This window comes from Lonchura striata, chromosome 11 (assembly GCF_050655825.1).
Source record: "Lonchura striata isolate lonStrDom1 chromosome 11, ASM5065582v1, whole genome shotgun sequence".
In the NCBI taxonomy this organism is placed as follows: Eukaryota; Metazoa; Chordata; class Aves; order Passeriformes; family Estrildidae; genus Lonchura; species Lonchura striata.
In genome coordinates this window covers 19353686-19366481 of record NC_140713.1, presented here as the reverse complement: position 1 = coordinate 19366481, position 12796 = coordinate 19353686, and the positions used below count along the sequence as shown (strand labels likewise).

Below are 12796 nucleotides of genomic sequence, written 5' to 3'. Positions count from 1 at the left end.
TAGCAAATTCTTCACTTAATTCTATACATTTGATTACCTCAAATAAAGTTATTCTTCTATCAGCATTATTTCAGCTATTTGCACAGTGAACACAGGCAGAATATTTTCCCTTCTGTGTGGGCATTTATGAACATGTTGCCTGAGAATTTTGATTTTAGCCATTGACTACCATCAGAAAACAAACAAGTGAGCATCTTAAAATTTTGCTTTTTTTGGTAGGAAACTCCATTATTTACTCCTCAATATTTGTGTTACTATCTTAGACAAAACTTACCATTATAAACATTAAAATGCTCATTGTGAATTCCTCAACTCCTTATAAATTTTATTTTTACCTTTTGAAAACCACATTTACATGTGGTTAAGGCAGTACAATGCAGGAAATTACATCAGGTCAGTGTAACATCCCTTCCCAGAGATTTCAGCAGGAATGTTATCTGCAGCCCAGATTTCGTTCATCTGCAGCACATATTGTCTTTGGGCATGTCATGGCTGAGAAAATTAATCCACAGCTTTTCATAAAGGTTTTCATATAAATGCCTATAAAACATTCTAAAGTAGCTCATCTAATATTCTTAAAGACAACATTAAATGGTCCAGGCAATTTTTTATTTGTATTTGAATGAATATTGTGTAACAGATAAAATAGCCTTTAGCCAGGCATTACTGGCAAAGTGGGAAGTGAGCACACTGCTGATAGCCCTGACTTTGCCCTGACAAACACAGCAGAATCACAGTCCTGGACAGAGTCCCTGGACAGGGACAACACAGGCAAAAGCATGAGAATTAGCAAAGACTTCAAATTAGTTCAAGAGACCTCTATTTCCAGTCCTGCAAAACCCACACACCAATATTCTGCAGTGGCTTTACTGACTGTCTCCATGGGAAGGCAAAATCACCTCTGTCTTCTGATACAACAGTTATCAGCCAAGTTTCATTTTACAACATAAAAAATTCCCAGGGCACCAAAAAGTCTAAAAAGTAAACCATGCCAAAGAAAATTGGTAATTCATTTACCTTACCTACACAGAGGAAGTCAGAAGTTTGAAAAACCACGGTTGTAACACAACAGCACTTACCCTAACAAATACAAGTAGTGAAAATGACAAACCAAACAAATGAAGATGGAACAAGCTTTCATTTGTTCACTGCCTACACTTACACAGTAAGGAAGTCATTCAAATAAGTTCAGAATATATTCTTGGGAAGGACACACAAATATCTCCCCAAGCATTAAGGCACAACAGACTACACACATTTCAGCAGAGATGTTTGAAGCAAATAGACTGACTCGATTCCAGGTCTAAGTCTCAATTTCAGGTCTGGACAACCCTTCCCTTCCTGCTTCCTATTGCTACAATATCATTAATTCATGGATGTGTCTGCCAGTAGAAGGGAACTCAAGCAGGAGAGCAAAGTTCTTTTTTTTTTATAATGATAATGAACAGCAGTGACCATAATTGGCCCACTCACATTTCATTACCAACCATAGACATTATTTCAGGGGAACAGATCAGCAGTTAGATGCATTTACAGGAATCTCTGCTGTGGACAGTGACAAAACTTTCATGAGTGTTCTGTCCCTAGCAGCAGAAAAATCCCTGAGCATCGCTCAGCTTTGCTGGCAATGGGTAGACACACAGAGTATTTGATTTTCCAAGACAAGCAATAGTCTGGATTGTGTTCCAAAGAGCCTAATTGACTTTAGCTGAAGACTATTTAAAACACCACATAACTGATTGTGGAATAAGCACATATGTAATTCAATAATGATAAATTTCACCTCATCGCCAAAAGTAAGCTCAGCTGTTGTTTCGATAAAAAGACATTCTATATTTAAACATTTCCTTTAGAAACACAAAGCCAAAAAGGAGACAATAAATATATATCATAAGTGGAACTGACAGCTCTGTTGATACTTTGTGCCATAATGCCTTTAAAAGTTGAAAATTCACATGCATTTCTCATCAAGGGAATAAAAGAAGTTAACACATCATTTTTTCCTCACAAAATCACCACTTTTGGTGTAAAGCTAAGAGAAAGGCTCTATTTGTACATAGTAATTCATCAAATGCAAGCAATGTAGTTCATTCAGCTCAGGTAACACCTTGTTCCTTGGCAGAACTGGTTAAATTACTTCTGTTTCCTCATTATATAAAATAAATTTATTTCCATGAAAACCCTTATTTTAGTTTTGTTACATATGAAAGAAAAATTCAATTTTTACATTTATGCCACGATATTGCAAGCAGAATGGTCACCACAGTGATCCACAAGAGGAAAGAGGAAAGGACTTTTCAGATGCCCACCTTGCAGATAATTTGGGACCTTTGCCTTGGTAACCTGCAATGGGGAATCCCTTTCCTACAGAGGCAGGACACTGCTCTGCCATGGGAAGCCTGACTGTCAATTGTATCATTTTGCAGATCATGCCACTGCTCCATAATTAATGCTGTTAGATAACCACACTATTTGAGATGGGATGAGCTTCTTGATTTGAGTAGACAATCAGATTCTAAATTACACTGTTACAAATTCATTATCATAAAAAATTGCCAAGATGCTTGCTTTACTTGAAGTGCTAAATTAGTTTTCTTGCAGTGGTAGTATCCATCATAATGCAAGTTTGACAATTCAGGACAACAATTTAATAGCAATGCTGTTCAGTGGAAAGAAATTGTATTTCCAATTTTCTCACAAAATGAAAAAACCCTAATTATATTTATTAATAGATTACAGTGAGAGACAAGATAATTCTCAGAAAAATACCTACATTCAAGAGTGTTGAACTTAAGTGAAAAATTTAATCCTAGGCTTTCCAAGTATTCTTATGCTCTAGCTTGTTAAATTGAAGTGTTCTTCAGGGTTTTTTGCATAATAGTAGGTACAACATTCAATCAAGAATCAGTGCTAATGTGCCAGTTCAGCACAAGGTTTGTCAAACTTCTCCTTTCCCAGCAAGCCTGGTGCTCAACACCTGAGCAAATGCTTCCATATCCAGTCAGGAGTCTCACAATTATTTGTATGTGCACACCCATCTATGAGAAAGCAAAGAAATGAGAAATGGTGTGACCAAACATTAAAAATAAGTTCACAGTATGTTTCAACTCTTACGTCTGCTCAACTCCATTTTTGGAAAAAAAGAACTCCATTTTTAGAAATATCAGCCCTTAAGACAGTACTGCTGGAAGAGATGGAAATCTACAGCACTGACAATCAATCTTGCATGTTTGGGACAAGTAGATCTTGTTTTTCAAGACAAACAATTCTCTCTACATATCAAAAGATACTTCATTTTTATTTAAGATGCATCATCCAACATAGCTATCTTTATCTTATTTCAAAGTGATGCTTTTGCAATTAATAAAATTCCTCAACTACCTTGTATAGATTTTTTTTTTTCTGGCATGCAATGAAGTCTGTGCTATATCCATAGTGATACTTAATAACTGCAAAAACATGTTGTCACTAAAATAATGGATGGAATTTGACTACAGTGTTTATACTTACTGACACCCTCCTTGCTAAAATAGGATTGATGCTACTGATCTAACAATTTCCTAAAAACAGCAAAATAAAGAGGTTGGAAAATCCAAATGACTCATGTATCCTAAGTTTCAAAAGGAACTTTTAAAGCTAAGTAAATTCAGAAATTCTCTGATTACAAATCCTCATACAGATTACTGCAAAACTAATATGTCTGGTATCATTTGTGGTGCACTTTTACACTGAATTAAGCACAATGGTTCATTATTATGACTGCCTTCCCTCTGAAGGGAATGAGTGCAAATCTGCTACTTTTTCACAAGAAAATCACACAAACATATCAAAACACAGAACCATTCTAATATTTCAACTGCCAGAGTCAAGTCTTTTTTTTCCTAAATCCTTTTAGATTCTTCAATTTGATTCTTGAATTTTATATATATATATATATATATATATATCGTAACAACTCTTAAAATCATACATTCCACTTTCTTCCTTTTTTGATAAAACTGTAGTGAGAAACTGCAGGCTTAAGAGAGGAGGTTAAGTAAAGGAAGAGGACAGGCAGGGCAGCACATCATCTCCCACTGGTGTTGGCAACAAAACTAACATAAAATTAAGGAAAACATTTTGGTTTTATTAATTTTTCTGGAGCACATATTCCCTTTTCTTCTCCTTCTTTAGAAACACACGAGCACTTTTCTAGAAAGGATGCACAGGGACAATAAAATAATTAAGACTACAGGAGAAAGAAGTTCAGGATTTGACCAGTATCTAACTCAATCCTTTCAGTAACTCTCAGATTAAGATACAATGGAAGGAACTGAAGTATAAAATGCCAGTGAATATCCAGTGGAAAAATGAATAGACTCCTTAAAACAGTCTCATCAAACCACAGACCCATTTCCCTCCACATGGAAATCTGGCCAATGCTCCAAGCTGGGCAAGGAACATCCTGCAAGTTTGAGTCTTGCCTTTAAGAAAAAAAATAGGAAATTACCACACTTATATCTTTAACACACAAAAAAAAAAATATATATAGAGACAAAAAATCAACAACACACAACACCAAAAACAACAAACCATCACAGCAAATTCCCCCAAATCTTCCTCAGGAGGAAAAAGAGATACCTATATATACACAACAAACTTTGGAATAGAGAACTGACAGGAACTAGAAGCACTATTAGCATCACAGTGGGATACCTCCCAAAAGCCTAGAAATATTCATATTTCTGTACATACACATACATTTTCAATAGCTTTCCTGGAAGGAAGTTTTTAGGAATGTTAATTCAGTTATGCAGTTATGTCCAGGGAATGCCAACATGATGATAAATGACATGTCACACAGTAAAAAACAAACAGATGAATCTTTTTTTCAGAAAACAGACTCTTATTGTGTTCACCTATCCAGGAATATGAACTATATTAAAGACTCAAGTATATTTTTCACCTCTATAGATGGATAGATATGTAGGTACACACACACATATATATATATACACGTAAAAATAGTAAGAATACTGAAATGGTAAGAATATTGAAAAAACATTATGTAGCACTCTGCATTTGATATACTTTATTATTTTTGGATCTTGCAAATATATATTTTTAATGACTTTTCTCTAAAAGAAGGGACTTTCTAGCTCATATTACTTGGATACTGGTGCTGTTTACTCTTCCATCTTTTTTGTAAAGTCAGAAGAGATTTCCCTGAGAACTTCAAATAAATAAGATATCCAGCTGCACAAACACTATACATTCTGTTAGATTACTTTGGCTTCCTAAGGAATATTTGACTTTCTCTGGATGTAAATGATTAAAGAGAATCCATCATCTGAAACTGATTGGTGAGCTGTTTAAAGTGGTATGGCACCTCTTCAAAGATCATAGAGTGAGAAATGAAAAGACCATGGTACAATAAAGCATCTCGGATATCCAAGGGCTTCTAGAGAAATAAAGTAACTAAGCACTGCATCCCACAATTAAGAAATAGTATTTTAATTATAGTTCCATAACATAGGATCTACACTACATTCTTTTTTAAAAAAAAAATCATATTTCATATATTCTACCCAGTCCAACAAAAGCTTGGTGTTTCCTGAACATCTATCCATTCATAAATAGAAACTTGAAAAAAGAAATGTGAGGAAAGATAAACCATGTTCTAGAATCCACAAAATTTATTTATTTATCACAACTCCGTGAGTTGTGATCAAACAAAATGACAAAGACTAGCAACATTCATTTATGTAGTTTCATTACTTTTACCATTTACCATTTTCATTTTGGCCTCAGGATTTTAACTTTAAGGATCAAAGAAATAAAATCTAACCCTCATCTGAATTTTTTTTTTCCTGACCTTCAGATGTGTGGATCATCATTATGCCCAGATTTTCTGGGCAACCTGTGCCAGGGCCTCTCCATCCTCACAGGGAAACAAACCCGCCCTTTATTATTTTGGAGCCATTCCCCCTTGTCCTGTCATTCCATGCCCTTGGGAAAAAAATCCCTCTCCAGCTCCCTTGGGGCTCCTTTAAGTACTGCAAGTACTAAGGTCTCTCCTCTTCCCCAGGATGAACAACCCCCAAAAAAGACTTTTTAGGGATTATTTTTCTATAAAAAGTGATTAAAAACTCACTGCTAGTTAAAAACTCAAACTTTATCACTGAATATTTCTGATTATCTTTCTAGAATGCAACAGTTCACTGGATCATTATACAAGAACCACAGCACATTGACGTTTCTTTGATTACAGTTACCTTGTTCATAAAAATTTTATCTCTATTACTTTCTAGTTACTAAAGCAAATAAATAATCCTGTGATTTATATGCTAGCTGGTTAGCTAAGGAGGTCTGCACAGTACTTTTATTTACAACAAAATGTGTAAGTGACCTTGTTCAGGCTCACAAATAAAGAACTCTAAGGTCACAGGGAGGGTTGAGTGGCCTCACCTGCAGCACCTGGAGGATCTGGGGTGAAAAGGGAGCTCAAAAAAGCAAAAATCAATGGGGAACTCTGGGCACACTCACATTTGGTCTTCAGCAATGCACAGTAATACCAAACACCAATTTTCACTGCTCGCCAGGTCACAAAGATTAGGCAGAAAATACAGGATTATTCTCTCAAAGTCATTTGGTTTACCAGACCTTCTTAAAATTATACATATAACAATATCTAGCATAATCTGAAGGTGGGTTAAGAGTGGACAAAGGAAGACCAGCAGCAAAGATAGAATTCCCACCTCAGTTCATAGTTATGTTAAGATCCAGGCAAGAAAATATCAAAAAAGTTCAGACCATTGCTGCCACTTTCCCAAGTTAAGACATATGTTGGCATTAGCACTAAATAAATGCATGAAATATAGAGGCAATCTGCTTCAGCTTTTAAAAAAATCATCAAGACTTAATTTCAAACTAGATTATTCCCAGCAAAAGTTACTGTTGGTGGCTAAAGCCAGAAAAAGCATAAGAACATGTATGTTTATAGTTTTTGGGTTCTATAAGTCAAGTATGTGATGCACCCAAAAAGTTCCTTGCAGTGTATTTCCTCTTACATTCTTCTTCCCAATTATTGCTCACAAAGCTCTATGATAAATTATTTTGCTGTTTTCTTAGCAATGCTTGTCAAAAAATATTAATTTATGTGAACTACACAAGAAAATTCTTTGTGTGTGGCCACAAAACCAGAAGTGCCACAAACCTGTACAGAACCAGAATTTTAACATGGTGTTTATGGAGCAAAGTAGCACACACTCATTTTGACAAAAAAGACCTTATTTCTAATCAGTCAGATGGAAGGGAGGCCAAGAGGTTGTACATATAAATCTAGAAGATTTTCTAATGCTGTTTTATTATTAAATTAGCTAATTTCTTCCCTGACAAAAGAGAATAAAACCATGCACTGTGAAAACACTGATTCTCACAAAGAGAACCTTTTCTTCCCCCACAGACTTCCACATCTTTTTGGAATAACTCACATCAAAAAAGAGATTATCTGTACAGCAATATGTAAAATAAATGTGAAAATCAAAAAAGGCCCAAACCTACAGAATTTCACTGCCTAATGCTTTTAAAAAATATATTTTTTTATGGTATCTTCAAACTCAGTTCTAATTTTAGTCATCTTTACCCACAGAGAATCAAAGCCTTCTTATTTTTAGTTGTTGCAGTAGTTGATCAATTTTTGAGCAAAGAACACAACACTACCATAAGGATGAGGCAAATTCATAATACTAATAAATTCATAGTATAAACATAATAACAAAGTAATAGAATATTGATGACATAAATAAACCAAAGGTAAATGGACAAAAAAAATCCACAAAACTGAACATCCTGTTCAGCTGTTTCTATCAGAGGGCAACACCATTCCTTTCACCCAAGCACCTCAACACTCATAACAGAAATTTCCTTCCTTATGGTTTCTCAAACACATTCTGAGCAGATCAATGCTGCACAACACCTCAGAGACTCCACAGCACTCCAGGTGCACTTCAGCTCCATAAGTGATGGTGAGTAAAAGAGAAGAAATAACAATAAGAAAGGGCTTTTACAATCTGGAAATATAGGGAAATATTAATTTTTAATTTAAAATTTTTATGTAATTATATGCAATATAAAATATCAAGGACTAAGTATTTCCCTGCCTTGCAACCCACATACTTGACAAAGCCTGTTGAAATTCTGCAAGGATCTGGCAGGGAGAAGAAGAAATTCCTTATTTCCTCCACGAAATTACAGGACAAAAACAGAGCTGCTCCCCAAACAGCTATGGGGACATGCTGGACATAGAAAATTCCGTGGCCACTGCTGGCCTTGAGCACCACTCTGGTCACTGCAGTCCTGACCTGTTCACTTCGGCACAGGGATAAGTTTCCATAGAGACTTTCCATTCCTGTGGTGTAGGTTACAGGGGACAAATTTAATTTGCCCTTACATTTCATGCTACATTTATTTTAGCAGCAAGTTAAAGTATGTATCAGTTAAATGTAAGTTTGATAATAAACTAGCTTATATTACATTTTATTGCTGGATAGGACACACAGAATGATCAACAACTACTTTAGAGGCATCTCTTTACCATCCTATTACAACAAATCAAAATGTTCTTCCACATAAGCCTTCTTTCCTTTTACCCAATTCAGTCAATTATAAATAGGAGTTTTGTGAAAGGAAACAATCAGGGCTCAATAAAATAATTTTCCCTCCATGGTACTGGAGGTAAGGTCCACAAAGCTGCATGTTAAAAAGGAGAGCTGTGGCTTAGCATCACTTGAACATTTACACTTCAGGCATTAATCCATAAACCAGAAGAACTGCTCATGTGATTTATTCACTCACTACAGCTGCTAATATCCAATAGGTGACTATTTCCCTTTCACTCTCCCATCCTCCTTCACTTCCTGCCCAGAACTCAGCTGAGAAAAGAAAATGTCATTTTGATCAAACCTGAACTGTGACGCTCTTGTCAAAAAGAGCTGCCTCTTGCTTTTCAAGAAACCCCAGTGTATTTCCAGCAGTGTCTTAAGGAAAGAGAGGCCAAATTCTGTGCAGGAACACGCTCACACCCACCCTGCCCAGGCTGCTCCTGGCTGGGCAGGCACAGCTGAGGGCAGAATTTGGCCTGAGCTGTGAATTCAGAACTGGAAGCCAACATCAACCCACCACAGCCCACACGGATCTTTGGACAGCAAAAAATGTTTGCTTGGAGTGGGAATTCTATCCCCAGCTCTAAGGGTAATTCCAGCTCCTTCAGCAAAGGAGAAGGGAAGAAGGCAAAGAGGTGATGAGGCTGCAGGGCCTCTTTTGGGCTTCTATCAAAAGCAAACAGATGTGATCATTAGGTTGCAGTCACTCCTGTAGACGCAGATTGATTTCTTGCCAGAATAACATTTCTGAGTTGATGTTAGATGTGCATGGAAATCATGACATGAAATTTAAATTCAGACACTTCCAACTTATGGCAAAAGCAATGCCAATGAAGCAATTTTAGGCACTGGGGTTTCCTCCTGCCTGTTTGAACACTGCAATATAGGGCTACTGCCTTAAACAGCCCTGGGAAAATACCCCACCGACAAGAATTCATGGGTTTATATAAAAATTAGACATGTAGAAGAGTTTTGGGCCCTTTGAAATATTCCTTATAATTCTCAACAGCAATAATTTAAATACAAAATCCAGTTCTGGGAAATTACTATCTTTGGGGGAGAAGGAAGAAATCAAAGCGACCTTCAAGTATCAGTCTCTTACACAGTGAAAAATTAAGGGCAGAGTTGTCTTACTACTTCTAAATGCTTTTAAATGTGACAAGTTGAGCTTTTATAAATGTAATTGATATCTCAGCAAAAGAACCAATGTTTTACTCCCAGCCATTAAAATGGGGTAACACATCTGCTAAAACTCCAACACAATGGCTGGCTTTGCACTGCAACAGGAAATGTAACCCAATAGTCTCAGAACTTCCCCAAACCCCAGCTATTTCTTAATGTAAAAGGATTTGAAAATGTAGCTCACTGAAACATCTGTTAAGCTCTTGCTACTCTAACACATGATATTCTTTCTGCTCTGTTACCTGCCAACAAAAATATTTGGGTCTATGTAAGACTATTACAAGTGTGCGATAATGGCACTCTGCTTATAATTTTATATGCCCTTGTACACTGAAAATCACCTGGGGGTGACACCAGATACCACACTCAGTGTAAGCTCAAAACTTACAATAAATGTATTTAACTTTAGTCTTGTATGTAAATAATGATACATCAGATGGGTTCTGAATGACTAGCATTTAAAACAAAAGAAAAAAAAAACCCTCAAACTTCTCAAGTCAGTTTTTGAAGAGAGAGGGAAAGAGAAGAGTAAAAGAGGTAGAAAGAAAAAAAAAACTCAAAACCCTAGAGCCTTAGATCAAACCAGCTAAATATAACCATGGCCTACAAAGTTACCTTCAGAGCTTCTCTTCCAATTTGTTTTTTACAGTGGCCACTTGTTTCAATTTTAATTATAATCCAAGCATCTCCAATTCACTGTGTAACTATTTAGTGGTAAGTAAAAAAGGGCCCTTTTAACATTAGTAGAGCTACAGTTACGTCAACAATAAAATGGCAATTCATTTGCAACTATTTCTTTCTATAAAATACTTCTAAATTTCTGTGTAGAAATCTTTGTGGATTTTATATTTTTGATGGGAAAGGAAAGAATAGTCTTCAGTTTTCATTGCTCTACTTCAAACTACTTCCTGGATACCACAATAATACAAAAAGGCCTTAGAATCAGGTATGTGCAGCTGCAGTTTCTGAATGCATGTGTGTACATATATATATATATACAAACATATATATATATACACAAACATATATATATATATATATATATATATATATATATATATATATATATATATATATATATATATATACAAACATATAGATAGACAGATATAGATATATAAAAGACTCAAGGAGCCCAGTAACTCAGGACAGAGCAAACAGTTTCAAAGTGGCTCCAGGAAGGATTGCTCTCTCCACACACCAAAATTCTGCAGCAGCTGAAGCTATAGTCTCAGAGACCAAAACAGCTCCAGGCATTTCTGTGTGGCTCCTGGGCTGCCCAACCTCCCCTCTCCCCACACAACCTTGTCTCCAAAATCATCTCCAGTGTTGGGCCCAGCTCAGCTGGAGCTGCTTTAGATGCTGCTGCATCATGCTGCATTGTGCAATGCAGACATCCTTGGAAAGCTCAGGGAGAGCAGCTCACCACCTTGGGACTGCAGCTGTAAAGCTTTGAGATCACTCCCAACATTCTGACCAAAACATTCATCTAAACTCCAGGGTGAGCTGCCACAGAAACAGGGAAAGGAAGCCCAGAAAAAGATCCCCAACAAAGTCTATACTGGGTTGATAACAGCACAATCCCTAAAAAAGAAGCAGCAGCAGCAAATCATTTGCTCCCTACAAGCCTTAAAATAGAACCTCTTACACTGATGATGTTGAGAATTTCAGCTCAGCTTGTTTGCATACCCATGAAGGGGCACTTTTCTAGTTTTACTGGCTGTTGAAACATTGGTAGAGTTCAGGGGAACATAATTCATATCAGAATATGAGTTGTAAAACTGATGCTTAACCTCAGCCCATACCCTCCATCATGACATTCAAATAACCTCAGTGAAATACAAACATGAAGGACTTACAGAAGTGATTTGGGTTAGACCAGAGTCCACTGTTATTGAGTGCTGATATCTTTGTCCTGTATTTTGTATTCTTCTATGTAATACTCATTAATAGACACTATTTAAAAATCTATCAATTATTTTAAAGAATTTAAAATTAACATCAATGTTTTGTTTTGTTACTTAGAGGATGAGATTCCCTGAGAAACAAACACAAAAGGTTCCATTTGTGAAAATATGTCAGAGTAAATAAAACTAACAATTCATAAACAGCCACAGACTGGATCCTTTTCACAGAATTTTGATAACATTCACTTACACATTCTCAGGAGAACTTAAGAATTTGTTTTACAAACAATCCCTAACACAGCAGAGACCTGGTTTTATAGGTCCTGGTCAAAAAAACAGGCCTGTTGAAAGATATTATTACTCGTCCCAAGGTGCCAGAGCACTCAAGTATCAATCTTGTGGACATAAATAAGCTTTGCATATGTACAGGCTGCAAAATGTAGCCAGAGGTTGGAGGTGTGAGGGCTCTCCTGAATGACACCTGGTCAACACCAAAGTACTTATATTTTTTCTCCACAGTCTTACTGAAGATCCAGTATTTTTCTTTTATGGACACATAATCAGATTTTTAAACACCCTCTGTTTTCCACACATGTAAACCCAGTATAAATTAAGATTCTGCAGGGATATGGATCTTTTCATTTTCCTGATTCATAGAAGCAAACATTCAAGGAAGACTCCTTCTCCCTGCTCCTCTTTTTGGGAACACCCTTCTTGGTCAGTGAAAAAGGAATGAAAAACAGCCTAAATGTTAAAGGAAGCCAGTTCTCAATGAAGTAAATGTCATTCTCTGCCTAAAAAATACTCTGGACTCCTAATAAATAATTGGCTCAGCGGTTCAAAGCACCAAAGTAACCCCTCCAAGCGCTGGAGGTGCTGGAAATTCTTACATAATAAAGACTCATAACCTTGGCAATGAAGAACTGCAAAGCCTTTCATTATGTCATGGTTCCAGTCCAAAACCCAATGGAGACAAATGGAAAACACCCATTGTCTTCAGCACTTTGTAAGAATCAAGAAAATTGTTGGGTTGTTGCTTTTTTTTAAATATGAATGAAGGTGCTT

At 36.3% G+C, this 12796-nt stretch overlaps 1 protein-coding gene across 3 annotated transcripts in view; it reads right to left on the bottom strand.

The window, feature by feature from the left end:
• WWOX (WW domain containing oxidoreductase) overlaps positions 1-12796 on the bottom strand; it is a 483980-nt gene that overhangs the window by 357069 nt on the left and 114115 nt on the right. The window lies entirely within an intron of this gene.